Below are 14,581 nucleotides of genomic sequence, written 5' to 3' on the forward strand. Positions count from 1 at the left end.
TGCATACGAGTTAAAAGTTAAAAGTCAAATTTGACTCCATATCCATTAGATTTAGTAACTTGCACCTCCACATTTGGAGTGAAATACGACATCATAACTTGGTAGATATTGACACTTTAAAAATATCATTGTGCACTTTTTGTAAGTGTAATTTTGATTCCAAATATACAAAGTTTGAACTGTACAATGGAGTTTGAAGATGCTATTCCCTAAGCACATAAAAAGTTGGAGTCAAGTTTAACCTCAGATTTAACTCAATTTCTCTCCAATGCATTGGAAAAGTTGGAGTCGTATATGACTCCAAAATCAAGGGCAACGTCGTATTTGATTCTGCATTTGGCTCCAAGAGTCACATATGTCACTTGCATTTAAATACACGTAAACATTATAGTCAGATCCATTATTTGATTCTTACTTGATGTGCATTTAAAATGATATAACATTTGAAGTCAAATTTGACTTCAAAATTGACTTTCTAACTTTAACTTTAAAATATTGCACGGATGATTGAGCGAAGACAGTATCGACGAGACTGGTGGTGAAACCCCAGTCCGTTTCTTTGAAAATTTAACAAAACTTACATGAGTCCGTCTGAAAATTCAACAAAATTGGGCTCATGTCTTCCCAGTATTGAATAATGTCCCATGCTCGAATTCGTAAAAGAAGGGAAACAAATATAAAACAATCGAAACAAAAATGCACTCCTCAAAACAATTATTGGAGCAGCTCTGGGACTTCAAGAAACCAGATAGCCGGACGAGATGGTGTAGAATGAAGAATTAGAGGATCGAACATAGCTCATTCGGTTGGAGATGGCCTTACAATATGGAATTCAAGATTGGATAACGTAGAGAACCGGCACCAGCCCAGCCATTTTTCCATCCCTGCCGGGGCGTTTCTTCTTGACCTGTAAGGAGTAAAAATGCCATACATTAGCAACTGACATGAATACGCCATGTTGCCTCGCGATGACGTAAGAGAATGACCCTTCAAAGAGAAACTAGAGAAAACAGAGGTCCAGATGAAAAATATTAGGCGAATTCTACTTTAACGAGACAAAAAAGAGTAATAATAATACGAACTCAAGGTTATCCAAATATATGAAACGTTAAAAGCACGAACAAGAATTTTCGTTTTCCTTTTGACGTTATTTAGTAGTATTCAATCTGTATATTTACATAAAACCAGCCATCCACTTCATACTCAATGTCAACCTCTTCTCCCGCTGTTAAACTTAACTGCAAGTCCAGAAAAAACCGTATTAATCACCTTCTTGTAAAAGACAGCAAAAGTTCATTTGTTGGATTTATCCAATATAAATCGACATTTAAGTGGTCTATTATATGTAATAGGAATGTAATATTGGAGAATGATGTTAATTATGATTTGATCTCTTAAAGATATCATTCCTATATAAGGTGTTTTATATTGGAAATAGGATTGATGAAATCCTTAATTGAATATGATTATGATACTTGACTTGGAAGCTAAGAAAGTAAAGTTTAGGTTTCCTTTATGGATGGAAACCCTAGCTTTTAGCCTATATAAAACTCCGGTCCCTATAAGCCCTAAAACACACAACTTTCCATAGAGTAGTTGTATTCGGCTAGGAGTTTATAGAAGATCATGGTGTTTCCGTGCTCTGCTACTTTGTGTTCGACTTCCATGACCGTTGTTGGAATCCGGTGAGTTACTCATTCGTTTGTGTTTTAATTGTATAACCTTATAAGGCTAACATCATTTTCAACTTCTGCATCGTTTATCAAGCAGAACACCTGCTGCATGTTAGGGAAGGGAAACTCCATGCTTTAAGGTGAGACTGAATATTGACTTACCTCTGTTTGGATCAAAACTTGACTTTGGGCTCAAGAAAGGAGCTGGCCCAAAAGGAGGCCTGAAGGAATAGTCAGCCAAGGTCCAGTTGAAGCCTAGAAAGCAGGACATGGCCTTTTTCTGACTGGATGCAGCTTATGAAGGCCACTTGCTCACCTACCCAAAGGCCAAATGGTATAGACTGACCAGCTACACAGCCCATAAATTACTTTATGGTGGCATTACATGTAAAATAGCTGATGAGTCATCACCCTCAAACCGCATTCGGGCAAGGCTGCTGCTACAGGAGGCCAAGCCGAGTTGTCTATATAAGAAGAAAGAGAAACTAGGAATAAGGACACTCAATCAAACAAACAAATGCAAGCACAAACTCTACTCAAAGCCAGATTTGCCTTCAAAACGAAGTTGTAGTCAGCCAAGCCTTCATCCCTCTCGGGACAAGCCTTCATCCATCGCGAGATAACCCTTCATTCAAACCTTTGTAATAGTTCTGCTACCCTGTTCAACCTTGCTGTAGTATCGATTCATCTTTTGTAATCTCTCTCTCTCTTTCCCTATCTCTCTAAGCTTTCAGACCCTTGACAAAACTACAAAGATAGGAACCTACAAGACGAGCAGCCTTACCTGATAAGGTTTAACCTTGCCCGACCTTCTTTGCTTTGGTTTTGTCTTTTCATTCATTAAGCCTAATAATATGTTGTATACTTCCAGTTATATGCAAGTTATTTCTAGCAATATGACTATTAAAATGCTTTCTCAATACTTGGATCTGATTTGAATATATCTTCAGTGTTCAAACCAGATCCAAGTCCTAAGCCCTCGGGCATGCAAATCTGATCAGTTAAAAGTCCTTGGCCTCAAGGCATAAAAAAGAACCTTATGTAGACTTAACCCATCCACGACAGTCCTTGATAAACGAGAAGTCCGAAGTTACTTGGGGCACAAGTAATCGACCTACCCTCTAGTTTTATTTCTATTATATTATGATTATCATAGAACGCTTGAGCATGGAATGGATTCTGATGGGAAGCCTTAAGGCCTACACCTAAGGCCTCACAAAGGCACCCATTTGGATTCATTCCGTTCTGCGATCTAGAAAGTTTGAGTATAAGAACGAATTCTGATAGGAAGCCTCAAGACCTACACCTAAGGCCCCACAAGGGCAACTATTTGGGTTCATTCTACCTCTCGGACTCGGGTAATCAGAAGTATAATAGTTATAAAACTCATGCAATCACGAAAACAAATATGATGTGTTCGAGCACTGGTTTAGTTATTGATGGGAAGCCTCAAGGCCTACACCTAAGGCCCCACAAAGGCACCTGTTATAACTAACACGATTTCTCGGATATATACATATATACAACTAAAACTCGACATCCATTTTTACATCTGCCATGCTGAAGATGGCAGTGGCACGCCTGAGCACCTAAAAGTTAACCTTGATTGCGAGCCTCAAGGCCTACACCTAAGGCCCCACAAAGGCACCTCTCAAAGTTAACTTTGTCCTTCTCTTTCAGCCTTGCCCGACGAGCCTTGCCCGAAGAGTCTTGCCCGACAAGACTTGCCCAACGAGACTTGCCCGACAAAGCCCGACAATGAAGCAGAAGCCCGACAGCAGCCCTCAACCGGCGCTAAACCTCCCGGGGAGCTGTGTGCTCGTCGGCCAGGAAACGTCCCCGACGGAAATTCCTGACGCGAACATAGTTTTGGCACACCTGGTGGGATATCTTTTTTATCAGAATATATATGACAAAAATGCCAGAAGATTTGCAAACCACATTGTTGCAAATGTTGCAAAGATTAGAGAAAGCCTCCACGGGCTCCAGAAACGAAATAGACTTGATTCTTCCCGAGGGAAAGAGACTTAAAACCAGCCAGCCAGATGAGGTGGTGGTGGACCAACCAGCAGTTCCCTTTTCAGATGCCCCTATAAATATGATCAATGTGGCATGGGTTGAAAAGGGAAAAGAAAAACTTACAAGGGAAGCTGAGGAAGAAAGATTGGCTAAAAAACCTACAGGAGGGGTGATCAAATCGCCCCAATATCCAAAAGCGGCCATAATCAAGGGGATGGTTATGTGTAGCAAGTGCCAATGCGAGTGTGAGCTCGAAATTCCCCCATCTGGAATCCTCATTGATCGCGAACTGATCAGAATGAAGGAAGAAGACGTCAGAAGAGAAGCCCGCGAAAAGGTTAAGCGGGCAACAATAAAAGACATTTCCCGAAGCGTTTTTCAACGATTGGGAGGTGATTCCCAGCCCAAAGCGTTATCAGAAGTATTTTGAAACCATGAAGCTTCTGAAGAGGCAGAAGATATGAAGGCCAAAGTACGGAGGGGTGCAGATCATCCTCAATATGGCCAGATGGGGAGGGAAATCAAGAAGATTGATGGGATAACAAATCCTGTCAGAAAAGGAAATCCTGCCCACCTCGGGCGAAAATGGTACGTAGTCGGGAAGAACGGACAGCCTACCAAACCAATGAGAGCTTCCATGATCAGGAGGGTTCAAAGGCAGCACAAAGCCTACATGAATTCCCTGAAGACCCCCACAACATCCGAAACCTCCAAAAATCAAAAGCTGGAGAAAACAACATATGGGGGAAGTAATCAGCTCTGTTGGAGAAGCAAGAAAGAGGTGGAAAAGGCCAATAGCAAGACAGAAGGCGAGGGGGATCACGTGCCGCAGAGCCAACACCCTGGGAAGTATAAGATCTTGAGAAGAGCTCAAGAAGATCTAATCATGGTGCCAACCCCTGGGTGGAAGCTAGAGCCTATTTGCGTTGGAACTGTTTCATCTGAGAGGAGACCACCTTCTCTGCCATTGGTGGATCCTTTTGGTGAAGTTCCAAAACAAACACTGTATGCAGACATGAATCAACAGCAACAGGAAGGGGCACCAGAACCTCTACTTACAGCCGATGCAATGGCCTGGTTGGATGAATTCATGGACCAAATGGGGAGCAAGAAAGAAGATATGCTCGAGCCTAGTAATTTCTATATCAACATGGCATATGTATTATCCGCCACGTTTGGTGCCAGACCTGGTCAACCCGCTACTATAGAGGGTGATTACTTGACGACTGAGCCAATGATGGCACATGTCAATGTGGAGGTAGTTGAAGAAGAGGACTCGGGCAAGGCTGAATCTTCAGAGGCATCCAAAGGGGGTCCTCTAAGGATTTATACAGACGAGATGGTGTTCAGCCGCCCGAACATCTCGATGGCCAATCACTTAAAGCCCATATACGTTACAGCTCACTTGAAAGGGGTGCACTTCAAAAGAATTTTAATAGATGGGGGAGCATCTGTTAATGTGTTACCAGCCAAGCAAATGAGGAAAATGGGAAGAGGCACGGAGGATCTTATTCCCACAGACCTCACAGTCTTTAGCTTCTCAGGTGATATCACCAAGACTCATAGGATATTGCCTTTAGAAGTAGATTTGGGATCTAAATAGATAATGCTGGCATTCTTTGTGGTGGACTGCACCTCCACTTATGGGGCCTTACTCGGAAGAGATTGGATCCACCAAAGTCTAGCCATACCCTCCACTCTTCATCAACAAGTGGCTGTTTATCATGAAGCGGGCATAGAAGAACCAAACTTTTGGGAGATGGTAGAGGCCGAGTCACGGCCATTTCTCCCCACAGCTAATGTTGCAGAAGCAAGTTTCTACAACCCCAATGTAGGAATCTTGAAGTGTTCATGAGCTGATCAGAACGACCGCCCTACCAAGGTGACGGCCCAAAAGCTTTTGGAACAAGGAATGCTCCTTACTAAAGAGGAGTGGGATAGACCTTGTATCATCTTAAATCCCCTACACCATCAATGACTGAACAAAAGAAGAAAGATCAGGTAATGGTAGTCAGATCCCTGATTAAAAGACTGTTGGTGTATGGGAAGGGAAGAAAGCAAGAAAATGAGCTTTTGGACAATGAAGAGCAGGAATGGCAGGTGTGAGCTTCAACCAGCCAGCATGAAAGCAAGGAGGAATCTTGCGGAGAAGAACTGGATAGGGCCATTCAAATGGCCGAGTGCATATATGATCTAGACGGGCCAGATGACTTGCTCGAGAGCCTAGAGCTGGTCGAATTTTTGTGTGCAGAACCGGATAAGCCACCACCAGAAGTCCAGGATCCTCTGGAAGTTATTGATCTAGGAACAGAAGAGGATTCGAGACCAATACAGATCAGTGGTTTATTGGGGGTTGATGATCGGGCAAGGATTATTTGTCTTTTGCAAGAATTCAAAGACTGTTTTGCTTGGCATTATACCGAGATGCCAGGGTTAGATCCAACCTTGGTGGAACATAGAATGCCCATCAAGGAGGGATATAAACCTATCAAGCAAGCACCACGGAGGATGTCAAAGGAAATAGAAGAAAAGGTCAAAGAAGAGATTGAAAGGTTGGTAAAAGCTGGCTTTATTAGACCAGCCAAATATGTGGAGTGGTTAGCCAACATTGTACCCGTTTTAAAAGCTGTGACAAAAGCAGTACGATGTTGTGTTGACTACAGAAATATTAATAGTGCCACGCCAAAAGATGAGTATCCCATGCCCATGGCCGATTTATCCATAGATGCAGTGGCAAAACATAAAGTCTTATCTTTTATGGATGGAAATGCCGGATATAATCAGATAAAGATGGCTCCAGAAGATATACATAAAACTGCTTTTAGGTGTCCCGGTCATGTGGGGGCATATGAATATCTGGTCATGCCATTCGGGCTCAAGAATGCTGGTGCAACCTACCAAAGGGCAATGAATGCCATTTTTCACGATCTGATTGGCCAAAGCATGGAAGTATATATTGATGATATCGTGGTAAAATCTAAGACAGAAGAGCAGCATCTGGTAGACCTCAAGCAAGCATTGACAAGGATGAGGATCCACAAATTGAAGATGAATCCAAAGAAGTGCGCATTTGGAGTAAGAGCGAGCAACTTCTTGGGATTCCTGGTGCATCAAAGAGGTGTAGAAGTGGACAAGAGCAAATCTCGGGCAATAATGGAGTCACCTTCACCCACCAATAAGGTGCAACTCCAGAGGCTACTAGGCAAAATTAACTTCTTGAGGAGGTTCATTGCCAATTTAGCGGGCAAGATCCAGCCGCTGACTCATCTACTAAGATTGAAAGATAAAGAAAACTTCGAGTGGGGACCACTACACCAACAGGCCTTTGACAGCATCAAGGCCTATTTAACTTCTCCACCAGTGTTGGTGCCACCTCAAAGGGGAAAGCCCTTAAAGCTGTATATTTCTGCTTCAGAAAAGTCAATCGGGAGTTTGCTAGCCCAGAATAATGAAGGCGGGAAAGAGCAGCCGTATACTACCTCAGTAGAATTCTGACCGAGGTAGAGACAAGATATTCTCCCGTAGAAAGATTATGCTTGGCTCTATATTTTACTGCTAGCAAGCTAAGGCATTACATGTTACCCTGTCACATACACATCATTGCCAAAACAGATGTGATAAAGTACATGTTGTCAAAGCCAATGCTAACAGGAAGGATTGGGAAGTGGATTCTAGGATTGTCAGAGTTCAGTTTTCAATATGTACCCCAAAGGGCAGTCAAAGGTCAGGCAATTGCCGACTTCCTGGCCGAGCATCAAGAATCTCAAAGTAAGGTGATCAATATCCTGGGAAGCTTAGAGGTTACTAGCATTTGGATCCCGCCAAGAAAAGATATTTCAGGCAAAGAAGATTGGGTCCAGCAAGAGATAAGAAGAGTAGCTGGTCTTTGGATCACTCATTGGAAACTGTATTTCGATGGATCTCACACTCAGAAGGCTTCAGGAGCTGGGATAGTGATTGTAAACCCTCATGGGGTTTATCATTATTACTCATTTCTCCTCGACTACCAAGGAAATACTAATAATCGGGCAGAGTATGAGGCCTTAATAATTGGTCTGGAAATCCTGATGGATCTGGAGGCAGCAGAGGTAGAGGTCTTTGGTGATTCAGAGTTAGTAATAAACCAGCTAAATGGTGAGTTCAAGTGCAGACATATCACTATGGCGGGGTATTACTTGGCAGCTGCGCAATTATTGAGTTTCTGGGATTCTTAGATATCAGTCAATCATGTTCCCAGGGGATCCAACTTAGCGGCCAATGAAATGGCACAACTAGCCTCATGAGTGCCAATACAGGAGAGGAAGTATGGGGTAGATGTCGAGATCCAAAGAATGAACCTTCCTTCTATCTTAGAAAGGGGATTCAGTCTGGATATAATGGTTTTAGAACCAACCAAGACAGAAGATTGGAGGTCACCTATCATTCATCATTTGAAGGATCCATCTTCGCCTACAAGCAAGAAGAATAGACAGCAAGCGACCAAGTATGTCTTATGGGCAAAGGACCTGCTAAGGAAAACTCAGATGGGTTACTATTGAAATGCTTAGGCCAAGAAGAATCCATGAGAGTAATGGCCGAAGTACATGAAGGAATATGTGGAGCACATCAAGCTGGGACAAAGATGAGATGGTTGCTTAGAAGGTACGGTTATTTTTGGCCCGACATGGAGAAAGATTGCAAGTCTTATGCCCGAGGTTGTGAAGAGTGTCAGAGGCACGGACCTCTCCAACATGTGCCCTCAGTACCTTTAAATCCAGTGGTCAAGCCTTGGCCTTTCAGAGGATGGGCGATGGACTTCATCGGGCAAATCTATCCATCTTCTAGTAAAGGGCATACTTTTATAATCGTAGCAACGGATTACTTCACCAAGTGGGTGGAAGCATCGGCAGTAAAATCCATAACTTCAGCTGCAGTCAAGAATTTTATCGAGACCAAGATTCTATACAGATATGGGTGCCCGAGACTATAGTAACGGATCATGGGCCATCTTTTATTTCAAAAGAAGTTTAGGAGTTTGCAAGAAAGTACAAAATAAAGATGATCCAGTTCAGTCCGTACTATCCTCAATCAAATGGCCAGGCAGAGGCCAGCAACAAGATCCTGGTCAACATTATCAAAAGAATGGTGATAGATAGTCCAGAAAAGTGGCATGAAAAGCTGGGGAACACTTTGTGGGCATACAAAACTTCCAAGAGGGCAGGAACAGGGACAACTCCTTATGCTTTAACTTTCGGGCAAGATGCAGTGCTCCCCATGGAGATCAATGTTAGTTCTGTTAGAATCCAAAACCAATTTGGGTTACATAGTGAAGAATACATCGAAGCCATGTGTCAAGGAATTGAAGATTTGGATGTAGCCCGAATTGAAGCCTTGAACCAGATTCAGGAAGGAAAGAAAGATGTTGCCCGAGCTTATAACAAAAAGGTGAAGATTAAGTCTTTCAAAGAGGGAGACTTAGTATGGAAGACAGTCCTCCCGCTAGGAGCTCAGCTTCGGGGTTTTGGAAAGTGGAGCTCGACATGGGAAGGTCCTTTCATTATTCGTCAGGTATTGGATAAATGAGGCTACTACTTGGCGGAACTCGAAGGAAATGGGCAGAAACATCCCATTAATGTTAAATTCTTGAAGAAGTATTGTCCTACATTATGGGATGTTAGAGATTGTTACATTGAGGAGGGGGCAAAGTAAAGCAGGCTTCGGGAGTTTCATATGCAGTGTTTGTTCATCAACCATTCAAAGAAGACAGAAAGACAAAAGTTGCTAAAATAATATTTATTTCATGTCGACAAATTGGTGAAATTAACAAAAGATTCAATTCTTGCGTATTACATTTGACTCTCTCTGGATATAGTGATGCTTTCAGCTGGTTTTCCGATATCTTCATGAATGGAGTCCGATCAGGTGATTGGGTTGTGCGGCCAACATGTGCCTGGTAGAGGATCCTCCGACAGAACCGTCACCATATGTGATGGTGAAGCCCGACTTATCACCGCAACAAGCAGGAAGATAAGCCTTCAAGAGGAAACCACCTGACCAAGGGTGTTGGAGATAGCGGGGTGTTCGACCAAGGATGTTGGAGATAGCAGTCATTTGATGAAACCCTTTTTTCTCACGAAAATGGAGTTTTAGGAAACCCCACTCAAAGCCTGAAGGACCCATTTCTCAGTTTTTGAACGCTCGAGGAAGATGGAAGAGAAGGCCGAAGAGGATTTGATGGCTTGACATGAGAAATTCCGAGCCAGAATTTATAGGGCCCAGAAGATAGTTCAAAGGTCGTGAGAAGAGCAAAGGGCACATGGTGGCCTTCATTCTGTCTCGAAAGCACAAGTTCCAAAGAATTGATATACAAGCATGTGGATATTCAATCAATGTTGGCGCCTGGGATTCCAACCTTAACATTAATTGAAAGGGGCACTGTTTGGATCAAAACTTGACTTTGGGCTCAAGAAAGGAGCTGGCCCAAAAGGAGGCCTAAAGGAATAGTCAGCCAAGGTCCAGTCGAAGCCCAGAAAACAGGACATGGCCTTTTTCTGACTGGATGCAGCTCATGAAGGCCACTTGCTCACCTACCCAAAGGCCAAGTGGTATAGACTGACCAGCTACACAGCCCATAAAGTACTTTATGGTGGCATTACATGTAAAATAGCTGATGAGTCATCACCCTCAAACCGCATTCGGGCAAGGCTGCTACTACAGGAGGCCAAGCCGAGTTGTCTATATAAGAAGAAAGAGAAACCAGGAATAAGGACACTCAATCAAACAAACAAATGCAAGCACAAACTCTGCTCAAAGCCAGATTTGCCTTCAAAACGAAGCTGTAGTTAGCCAAACCTTCATCCCTCTCTGGACAAGCCTTCATCCCTCTCGGGACAAGCCTTCATCCCTCGCGGGATAACCCTTCCTTCAAACCTTTATAATAGCTCTGCTACCCTGTTCAACCTTGCTGTAGTATCGATTCATCTTTTGTAATCTCTCTCTCTCCCTATCTCTCTAAGCTTTCAGACCCTTGACAAAACTACAAAGATAGGAACCTACAAGACGAGCAGCCTTACTTGATAAGGTTTAACCTTGCCCGACCTTCTTTGCTTTGTTTTTGTCTTTTCATTCATTAAGCCTAATAATATGTTGTATACTTCTAGTTATATGCAAGTTATTTCTAGCAATATGACTATTAAAAGGCTTTCTCAATACTTGGATCCGATTTGAATATATCTTCAGTGTTCAAACCAGATCCAAGTCCTAAGCCCTCGGGCATGCAAATCTGATCAGTTAAAAGTCTTTGGCCTCAAGGCATAAAAAAGAACCTTATGTGGACTTAACCCATCCACGACAGTCCTTGATAAACGAGAAGTCCGAAGTTACTTGGGGCGCAAGTAATCGACCTACCCTCTAGTTTTATTTCTATTATATTATGATTATCATAGAACGCTTGAGCATGGAATGGATTCTGATGGGAAGCCTCAAGGCCTACACCTAATGCCCCACAAAGGCACCCATTTGGATTCATTCCGTTCTGCGATCTAGAGAGTTTGAGTATAAGAACGAATTCTGATAGGAAGCCTCAAGGCCTACACCTAAGGCCCCACAAAGGCACCTATTTGGGTTCATTCTACCTCTCGGACTCGGGTAATCAGAAGTATAATAGTTATAAAACTCCTGCAATCACGAGAACAAATATGATGTGTTCGAGCACTGGTTTAGTTATTGATGGGAAGCCTCAAGGCCTACACCTAAGGCCCCACAAAGGCACCTGTTATAACTAACACGGTTTCTCGGATATATACATATATACAACTAAAACTCGACATCCATTTTTACATCTGCCATGCTGAAGATGGCAGTGGCACGCCTGAGCACCTAAAAGTTAACCTTGATTGCGAGCCTCAAGGCCTACACCTAAGGCACCACAAAGGCACCTCTCAAAGTTAACTCTGTCCTTCTCTTTCAGCCTTGCCCGACGAGCCTTGCCCGAAGAGTCTTGCCCGACAAGACTTGCCCGACAAAGCCCGACAGTGAAGCAGAAGCCCGACAGCAGCCCTTAACAGGCGCCAAACCTCCCGGGGAGCTATGTGCTCATCGGCCAGGAAACGTCCCCGACGGAAATTCCTGACGCGAACAACCTCATCATCTCCACCAGCAGTGAAGTCATAGAGTGTTGTTCCATGCTGAAGATTTCCAGAAGAAATGCGTTTGTCATCTTGAGAACCAAAACTCTGAGATCCTCCCCCAGCTAAGGGATTCTCAAATGACTCAAATCTTTGTGCGACAGGTGACGAGTATGGTGGAGGCTCTTCTATAATCTGCAAAGAATTAGAAGAATTACAGTTATGACAGAATCATAAGATTAAAAAACTAGTTAGAACAGAGGCAATGAGCACTAACCGGAGATCCTAAACCCTCACCGAATGAGGGACCTCCCGTAGATGGATTGCTATATCTGCTTCCTCCAGACTTCTCCTGTTACAAATAATTAATTCATCAAACAACTGAATCCTATATGGCAGACGATAGAGTGTTTTTTAATTGAAATATCTATAATCCACTCCGGGCATCAATCAGGCAATGAGTTTGTAAGGGTATAGAAAATGCTTTGTTCTTAATTCTTATAAGCAAGTGATAACCGTCCATCAACCCTTTGCATAATACCCAATACAACAACAAAGCTTTTTCCCAGTGGGGCTTTGCACCGTTCCCTATGCTTAGAAAAAAAAAAGTTCAAAATTCAAATCTTAAAAACATAAAAGCTATACTTCCGTTGAGTCATGGTTGAACCAACTTCATGGTATTGAACTGTAAAAAAAATATTAGAAAGATAATAACATATTTAGCATATTTAATGACCCTTCTTAATGCATAATGATTATCGCATGGTCAGTATCTAGAACTGCATTAACGTTCTAGAGCCTAATAAGAAATCTTAAGCCTAGAACCTCAACAAATGTGAAAGTGGAAGTATACGTTTAAAAAAACCAAAGAAAATATTTATTCGAATTTCACCAATGCATCTCATACCGGCCGTGAACTGAAAAATGAAGGGTAGTTCATTCCGCCAAAGTGAGATGACATCGAAGTTTCAACTGATCCCGTTGATTTTGGGGAAGATGTCCCTGATGACCTCGCTTCATATTCCTACAATCCAAATGAATATAATTAGTGACAACCTCCTCATTGTGTACATGAATACTCCAAGCTCTTATTGCATGCAATGCCAGCTCAGGAACATTATGTAAAACACATACCTCCAGCTCAGAAGTCTCCAAAAGGGTCTTCGCCCACATATCATCATAACTAACTGAAGGTCTAGAGATTATGTTTTCTTCATCAACATCGGGAGCATCAGTTCCAGCACCAGCAAGAAATTCATTAACCTAACAGGAAGTCGAGGTGAAATAGTCATCCATTTCTGTAAGCCAATGTTGCATACAAGTTAAATACAAAATTTAACTACTATAGTTCCAATTTCACTTTCTAAGACAAACCTTAAACCAGTAATTTATAACACGGAAAAACAGTATCTACGAAAAATTCCCACTCAAATTCATTTTAAAAGTTAGACTACAAGATTCAACAGAGGAAGGAAATTATAATAATATGTCTAAAGATCTCTCAAATCAGAATTATACAAATCCGTTTTCAAATTTAGCGTTTGTGTCGAGACATAAGATAGCAAGATGTTGATAAATATCTCACTTTTGGTCAGGACTAATATATTTAATTTCTTTAAATTTTAAAATTTAATTTAAATCAATTAAATATTTTACCCTGCTCACTGCAGGTGCATTATTTCCTATGTGAAATCCCGTTCCTGGATTTCACTGTTATAATTTACGTATTTGTATTATTGAGATTTTAGATTATTTTTCGAGAATTTATTTTAATTTGTTTGAATTTAGATTTTAATTAGATTAGTTACGAAGTTTGAAGTTTGAAAATTAATTATTTAAAATTCGTAGACCATTCGAGATCACAAGTTATATTTTCTAATAGAGATCGATCTCATGAACGCGTAGGCCAAAATCGTTTGTGAAATGAAGTTATAACGAGGAAATTAGAGACGTTTTAGTTGTTGAGAAATAAATAAAGAAATGTTTAGAAGCTGCCAAGTGGCAGCAAGGGAGAGGGGAGACAGGAGAGAGTGCGGGAGAGATAAGGTGGGGGGACAGCCCAATCAGAAAAAAAAAAAACATAAAAAAAAAGTAAAGGAGAGGAAGGGGAAAATGGGAGAAAAGAAAAAAAAAAAGGAACCGGGTTTCCCTCAACCCGTGACTCGACCCGGTGGATTCTCCCATCTCCAACCACCTTGGACGACAAGGTTAGTGTCAAAATGACCCTTACCACGAGGCCAACTGATCCCTCTTCCATTTTCATGTGAACATTGGGTGAAAATTTGGTGAATTTTGGGTGAAACCATACAAGAGGGGGCGCACGGGTTGGATTCCATTCTACCAGGATTTGAAGCTACCTCCTCCAATTACCACCACCAATAGACTCCCATCAATTCCAGGAACAAAGCCCAAGCAGTGTTGGAGGCGTCGGAGCTCGTATGGAAGCCGAATCGAAGCACACCCTTCTCTAGGGTTCCGGCGGGGTCATGGAGAATTGAGGCTTTTTCAGGCCAAATTGGCCTTAGCCACAGGTACGAAAATTACTCCCCTCATTGAGATCTTCATTTCTGTAAATTTTGGTAATTTTTAAAAATAGTTGAATTTTTCCGGCAAGTCGGGGCTACCGACCGCCACCCTCGGTGGCGTGTGCGGCGGCAGCCTGGCTAGTGGGCCGACGATGTCTTTTTAAGTTCAAATAGATGCCTTGATTTCATAATTGATATCCGTATGACGTAATTTGATTGTTTGGACTTAGTTTCATTACGATACCTTACTTGGTCAAAA

The 14,581-nt window shown here is 42.2% G+C and overlaps 1 pseudogene; it reads right to left on the minus strand.

Annotated features, from left to right (window-relative positions):
• Nucleotides 1-832: 832 nt before the first annotated feature.
• The window catches only part of LOC126629063 (uncharacterized), a 38,351-nt pseudogene continuing 24,602 nt past the window's right edge, over nt 833-14,581 (minus strand).

This window comes from Malus sylvestris, chromosome 7 (assembly GCF_916048215.2).
Source record: "Malus sylvestris chromosome 7, drMalSylv7.2, whole genome shotgun sequence".
NCBI classification, from domain to species: domain Eukaryota; kingdom Viridiplantae; phylum Streptophyta; class Magnoliopsida; order Rosales; family Rosaceae; genus Malus; species Malus sylvestris.